Source organism: Oratosquilla oratoria, chromosome 17 (genome assembly GCF_046742065.1).
Source record: "Oratosquilla oratoria isolate Oo_2021 chromosome 17, ASM4674206v1, whole genome shotgun sequence".
Taxonomy (NCBI): Eukaryota; Metazoa; Arthropoda; class Malacostraca; order Stomatopoda; family Squillidae; genus Oratosquilla; species Oratosquilla oratoria.
Genome location: NC_134793.1, coordinates 14,102,910 through 14,111,419, shown reverse-complemented (window position 1 = coordinate 14,111,419; position 8,510 = coordinate 14,102,910).

Genomic DNA, 8,510 nt, shown 5'->3' with positions numbered 1-8,510 from the left:
TAGATATCTTAACAGATAAGGATGACAGGTGGTAAAGAACATGGGACCACCTAGTGTAGGCCTTATGGTTTCTTGAAGTCTCCTCCATTCTTATGTTCTTGTGTTCTCTCTCCCTCACTCACCAGCAGCGACAGGAACAGAAGTCCTGGAGCAGATCTGCGCGACATCTTGGAAGCCATGACAACGAGTCAGGTCGAACGTCTCCGGCGACGTACATTTATAGTTTAGACCATCTTGTTCCGCACTCCCACGCCGAGGACAACGACAGTGGCAATGATGACGGAAACGACTAGTTCTTAAGCAAAAGTCAAGGGTGAAGCCTCGGCTCCGAGATTCGAAAGTGAAGATGACCCCTGATGTGTCCTTTGTGGTCACGCCTGGCCCAACTAAACGAACAGACCAATAGAAAAAAAAAAAAAAAAAGAGATGACCTTGCTTCAGAAAGTTAGTCAGAATAGCATTAAAAGCAGAGCTGGGTGCGTCACCGCCTGGCAGGTAGTACGTTACCAAAAAATCTGGGGTACATTTCCATCAATACGTTACCAATTCCAATTTCCTTAGAGCGGTCCGCGCTACTGCGTATATATATATATATATATATATATATATATATATATATATATATATATATATATATATGTATATATATATATATATATATGTTATATATATATATATATATAATATATATATATAACGAATACGAATTGTATAGAAAGAGCATCAAACTAACTGAATAAACCTAGTAACCATGTAGTGAGCGTTGAAACTATTGATTGTTTTAAGAGAGAATTAGATCATTTTATGAATGGGTGTCGACCCCATCACTTTCAGTTCCCTTCTTTCCGTAATTACTGGTTTAATTATGTTAACTGTTCCTTTAAATCATTTTGTATTCTTTCTTCCCTTCACTTTATTTTCACAATTTTCTTAATGTAAGTTAGTCACTCATCTATAGGCCCCATGCCTAAGTTCTTCCTACTTATTCAAGTACCACTTAGTAGTAGTTTCTTTACTAATTCTAAAACTTAGTTTGATTAAGTACACCAGAGGACTCCCACCTGGGATCCCCAATCCACTCACCAAGCCAACTCTGCTCCGACGTCACTACTTAATCCATCCAATAATTTTGCCCTTAAGGGCGTGATTTTTCTTCCGTGTACCAAAACAAATTCTCCTCCACCTTTTTCTCCTATCAGAAAAACTATTACACTGTCTAAAACAATACTGCTTACACAAGCAATCTTGGTCACGAAGCTGAATGGGGTAGTGTTTACATTTCGTCACATCACCGCCAATATCGATACCGTAGCTATGTTTACAAACTATAAATGGTGAGCGAGATTATGCAAGTCTGCAACTCCGTCGCGGCTATTGTTTTCAAAACATCTAACTCGTAAAAATGAATGTTTCGCCACCTACCCCTCTATCTACCTACTTGTCTACTACTTGTCTACCTTAATCTACCAGCCTCTTAAAATGGGTATGATAGGTGGTAACGGATATGGAACTGCCTAGTATAGACTTTATGGTGTCTTGCAGTGTCTCCATTTCTATGTTCTTAAAATTGACCCGGACATTAAAGTTATGTCAATAATTTCTGGAAAACTAGAAGTAGTAGATATGAAAAACAGTTCCTATAAATCTTAAGAGTAGACAATTTAAGGATGTGGATGAAACGTGAAAAGTCGACATTGGTGAGAATGTGTGTGATATCCTTGCATTACAGGAAGACAGTTCTTTAAACTGAATTCAGATGAAGAGAAAGAATTATCGGTAGTAGTAAATTGAAAGGACTGTATATTTTCATTGTTATATATAGAAAGACACAGATATATAACCCTCCTGCATCTCCTGTGAGATGAAAGTGTGTTTGAGAAGAATCACTTGCTGAAGTGTTGCGGAACAAATAATACAATAATGACCAAAATCACCAAGATGACCGACCGGTACATTCAGCCTTGTTAGAAACATGTTGGCATGTTTTCCTCCCTTTTAATCCATTGAGACGTAAAATTCGAGTTTTACCATTGGCCGGCAGCCTGTTGGTATACTCATCTATAGGTGAATCACGCGGCAAGAAGTTTTGTTTAATATATGTATTCAGTTGAACATCAATTAGAATCAAAGGGTCACTGAGTACGTTCTATTTAGTGGTGTACAATATAGAGTAAGATTTAGATTTTTTGCGTTGCATTTGCTTCGATAGCTCACATGACTGTAAAACTGAAGGTCACAAAAGATTTGAATATACATATACACACACACACACACGAACACACACACACACACACACACACACACACACACACACACACACACACACACACACACACACACACACACACACACACACACACACACACACACACACACACACACACACACACACACACACACTCGGTGGCTCAGTTGGTAGAGCGCTGAACTGGGAAGTAGAAGTGCTCCCAGTACCCAGTTCGAATCCTGCCCAGGGCCGAAATCATTTCGGTATCACTGTGCCTCGGGTCGTTACTCTGACTCTGTCTGTGTGTGTGGTGTGCAAGTCATAGCATAGCAATAGATACCTACAGCTCTGAGCTCTCACAAATATCGATCACGAGTCTAACACGTGATCCAAAGACCAAGTGAATACACACACACAGACACACACACACACACACACACACACACACACACACACACACACACACACACACACACACACACACACACACACACACACACACACACACACACACACACACAACACACACACACACACACACACACACACACACACACACACACACACACACACACACACAACACACACACACACACACACACACACACACACACACACACACACACACACACACACACACACACACACACACACACACACACACACACAACACACACACACAAACACACACACACACACACACACACACACACACACACACACACACACACACACACATACACACGCACACACACGCACACACGCACGCACACACACACACACACACACACACACACACACACACACACACACACACACACACACACACACACACACACACATATATATATATATATACATACATATATATATATATATATATATATATATTATAACAATATAATCGCATATAAATATAGAACAAGCGAGTAAATGTTTTAACACACTGATAAGACAGACTGACTATATCACTACTGCAGATTTTTTTTTTTTTTTTTTTGGAAGATACGTATATTACAATCAATGTGATCCTTTGTAAAACCACGCTGAAGAGGATCATACCTAGGGATCGCAATATACATATCTTCAAACAACTTTTCTCCGACTGTGGAATATTCAGTCTACGAGTATATTCATATATATATATATATATATATATATATATATATATATATATATTTATACATATGTACACACACACATATATATATATATATATATATATATATATATATATATATATATATATATATATTTCGTCACAACTTGCCACATTGTGTGTGGATGATATTACTCTATGTATATGCGTCTAAAAGTGTATAATATAACATATTATAGGGTTCGATGTGTATCTGTATTAATTGTGGAAATCGGGTGGCCAAATGATAAATATAAATTCTATCAAACTCGGTAAGAAAACAACAACAAATCTTACACTACAATTTTCTTTTCTTTTCTGTCTCGATCAAGAAAATAATGAAAACAAAACAAGCGCCTAATTAACCGTAGGACAAACATCCTCTAGATGCGTTTTTTTTATTATTATTATTATTTTTTTTTTTTATCCAATGTTGTATTTTTATTTTGTAATTATTTTCATGTCTGACACTTTAAATTCTTGCAGACAGATTATATAACACTGCAATAATATAATATTTTCATCTCGACACAAATGCACAAGTAATTGGCTTAGTATATATATATATATATATGTATATATATATATATATGTATATATATGTATATATATATATATATATGTATATATATATATATATATATATATATATATATATATATATATATATATGTATATTTATATATATAATTTTGGATTTTCAATAAAATCCAGGAAATAACAAAGAGGTTACTCTTCATCGCTTTTAACAACTACACTTGTAACTAGAGAATGTTACCGTCCCTCCAGAGGATCAAGTGATCGTGAAGGGTCCGAAGGCCCCGAGAACATTTCATATTCAAAGTGTGGTAGGATTGTGTTCCTATCCACACTGTTGATAAGTTCTTCGGAGGGTTAGAAGTAGCGAGTGACCAGGCGACCAACGAGTAGCGGGTTTTCAAATGTAAACAGTGATGAGTTTTATGGCCTTTATTCTGCGTGGATACCAGAGAGAAGACGGTGCTCGCTCAAGCGCGTGGTAAAGTCTGTTCATCGAGCATTGAGTCGTGGCGAAGAAAGGTATGTGTCAGTTGACACTTCATCAATTTACAGATAATATTTATATACAAGAGGCCAATTTTGCCGTGAAACTAGTTGAGTAATACACTCAATATTTTGCTAGATAATTACAATGAATATGCCTAACCTAGAACAATAGGAAAACATAGCATAAATAAAATGGTGCAGAGAGAAAAAAATATATACAAAGAAATATTGTTCGTATGGTAGTATTTAACGGTCGCCTTGTGGAAGTTGACAGCGGAGCTGACCGCCGGGTGTTTGACCTGGTTGTAAGGTCGGTCTCCATCATTATCGTGAGAAGGTCAGGTTCTCGCTGGTCACCAAGTACCACATTACTATTAAAATATGTGCGAACTTTCGCGTGCATGCTGCTGGAGCGAACGTTAACCTCGGGTAACGTGCTGTGACGTGCATTGTGACGTCTCTCTCCTGCAGCCTATCTTCTTGCAGTCTGTCTTGATTGCAAAAAAAAAAAAAAAAAAAGTAAGAAGAGAAGACGATATGAAACATACCCCATATTCGAAGAGGAAATTATAACGATGCATGAAAACTAATTTCACAATTATTACTAATTTAGAATATTTTCATATAACCAATATTTTTCAGAAAGTGACTCCACAGGCGTTTCTGGTCGTCTTTTCATTGGGGATAGATTTCTTATTGCCTTGCAGAACTCCTAAGACCAGTGAGCTTATGGTTACGTGTTTCCTCTGTTGATGTGACATCAAATAATACATCAGTTTTCTTCAGATCATTTTATTATAAAACATTACCTAAAACCAGTAGTAATAAATAATTAAATAATGGAGGCAGACCAAGTCTTTTCCATAATGACAAAGGTACTTGTTGAGTGACAACACAAGTGGAGTTTCCTTTGTAAAGCCAGCCAACAATAGACCTTAAACAAGCACTGGATGCCATAGTGGCCCGTTGTAGGCTCTGGAGATACTGGGTAGGCTGTTGTTCGAGTTAACTGCAGGACTTTTGCTAGATGTATGAACCCTTTGCTGGTAAGTAATTCCTAGGTTGGTCGTGCTAGTCTCGCGCAGATCTTGGATACACAGAAGAACAGAAGAATGAAAGAGAATGAAAGAGACTATGATGCCTATGTTAGGTAGGTAGGTCCACATGGTACACCAGCAATGCACCAGCTGAGACAGATGACATGACTGGCTCAAACAGATGGCACAACTATTAGAAAACTTAAGCTAAGCTGTAAAGAATGATGATAATTGTTGGCGTGTTACCATGGTTGTACAGGACTGTGGACAAAAACAAGTGTTTGATGAGACTAAGGAATCCGAAGTAGGATCAGGAACCGAATCAGAGATAGAATTATTCTCTGAAGCGTAATGCAATGTCGGGACAATGTCAGTGACCACATTGACCGGGGGAGGACTCGTGGTTACCACAAGAGTACAAGAAGGGTTTTTGTCGGGGAGGGAATCAGAGGCTAGGAGAGTTTCTGAGATCGGGAGAGGGTCAGGAACATGACCCGAAAAAAACAGGAAGATCACTATCCTATCTTAAATCAAGTTCAGAGTCAAAGACAGTATCAGAGGCTTAGGGGTGGAAGTTGTTTTTGTTGTTGTCGTTCCCTAGACTGTCTAGCCGAGCAGTCCCGTCTCCCTGAGAAACGTCATGTTTTCCCACAAATCCCTTATAGAATATATCTTGTGTTGATGGCGTGCATGATTATGTACAGTACAGTCTTCTAAGATGTGTTCTAGAGTATGGGTAAAGTGTTACATCCTGCACAAGTATCTGCGACGCTGTCATCCAGCTTCTTCTGATAAATTAGAAGGGCTGAATGGTGGCCTCATCGCAACATAGTCAGGTGGATTCTGTCCTCTCGGGGTGAGAGGATTCAGAGGGATGGATATCAGGAGTTCTGGCATGGAACAATATGTTGTCTCTGAGGATGTGGTAGTACATGAAGACTATGGAGACTATGAAGACTAAGACTAGTGTAAAGAACATGTGAGCGGGTTCCTGTAACCTAGCTGATATTGCAATAAAAAAGGATGTAAGTGCTAGATCGGAAGATGAGTATTTGGCTTGGACAAGTCTTCTGCAGCTTCTTAGGCTCTTTTAGAGTCAGTTGGACGTTCGGAGGAAAGGGTCTGAGGGAAAGGTCTGAGGTCTGTCTTAGGCGGATGCTTCAGCAGCTTCCTGAGTTATTGGGTCAGCGGCAGGTGCTTCAGCAACTTCCTCCACAGGTACTTCAGCCATCTCTTGGGTCTCGTGGTCAAATACAGGTACTTCAGCAACTTCTTCTGCGGGTGCTTCAGCAACTTCTACTGCGGGTGCTTCAGCAACCTCTTGGGCTACTTGGTCAGCAGCAGGTATTTCAGCAACTTCATCAACGGGCACCTCAGCAGCCTCTTCAGTTCCGTGGTCAAATACAGGTGCTTCAGCAACTTCTTCTGCGGGTGCTTCAGCAACATCTTGGGCTGCTTGATCAGCAGCAGGTATTTCAACAACTTCATCAACGGGTACCTCAGCAGCCTCTTGGATCTCGTGGTCAAATACAGGTGCTTCAGCAACTTCTGCGGTTGCTTCAGCAACCTCTTGGGCTGGTACATCAGCAACAGGTATTTCAGCAACTTCCTCTGCGGGTGCTTTGACAGTCTCTTGGGCTACCTGGTCAGCAATAAGTGTTTCGGCAATTTCCTCTACAGGTGCTTGAGCAGTCTCTTGGGCAGCTACTTGAGCAGCTTCTTCAGCTGGTACTTCAACAGCTTCCTGTACGGGTGCTTCAGCTTCTTCAGGCATGAGTACTTCAACAGGTTTGACCATGGTTGGTTCAACTGCTTCCTCGATAAGTGATCCAGCAGTGTCCTGAACCACTGTTTCAGTTTCTTCAGCAACGGGTGCTTGTACAAATTCCTCTACTGGCGCCTCTACAACCGTGTCTGTGGGTTCCTTTACAGTTTCCATTGCTGGTACTTCGGCAGTTTCCTGTGTGAGGGAAGGTTCTTCTGCGATGGGTAGCGGAGCGTCCATTGCATCATGGGTGGATGCGTCAGAAGCGGGTACAGGAGCAACATCAGCACTTGTAACAACACTATCAGCGACAACCACGTCAGCTACTCCAGGAACAGTGACTGGCGCACCAGCGTCGGTAGTGACTGATTTTTCAACCATGGGAGTGATGTCAGGGACGGGCTCAGAAGTCTTCAGTCCTGCAGCTGCCGTACTCCCACTATTGAGGAGCTTTTCGGCGACTCGAACGTGCACAGGAGTTCCCAAGAGCAATCGCACCTTATCGATAGTGTTGTAGAACACGGTAAGAGGTTGGACTGTCTTGGCGCCGGTGGCAGCTGTCGGCTCTGGAGCCTGGCGTGGAATCCTGTTTAGCACATCCTCAGCATTATAGCGGTAGATACTGAGGCCGCTGATGACGGTAAGACACATCACCTGGAAAGTGGTAAACGCAAAAGATGTCATCAACATTGACCACTTGGTTGTGGAAATAGTTTTCACACAAGAAAATAAAATAAGAACATAAGAATGGAGGAGACTGTACGAGACCATAGGGTATACTTTACACACACCAGGCCGGTTCATTTCTCTTACCACATGCCATCCGTATCCTTAAAGTTATCTAATATTTTCTTAAAACAACCAATTGTTTCAGCTCTACGTTGTTACTAAGTCTATTCTACTCGTTAATCACTCTGTTGATAAACCAGTTCTTACCCGTTTCCTTCTTAAACATAAATTTCTCCAATTTAAACCCGTTACTACGATGTGTGTATAATCTGGCCCAAGACGCTCTTCAGCGTTCCAAGTTCGAGGCAGCCGGCAGAACCAAGTGATATCACTGTCACCATCAATCTACCTGAGGACCCTGCCTTTGCAGACACGCATGAGCTTCGATTGTTTGTTTTAAGGGAATTTTAGATATCTTAACAGATAAGGATGACAGGTGGTAAAGAACATGTGACCACCTAGTGTAGGCCTTATGGTTTCTTGCAGTCTCCTCCATTCTTATGTTCTTGTGTTCTCTCTCCCTCACTCACCAGCAGCGACAGGAACAGAAGTCCTGGAGCAGATCTGCGCGACATCTTGGAAGCCATG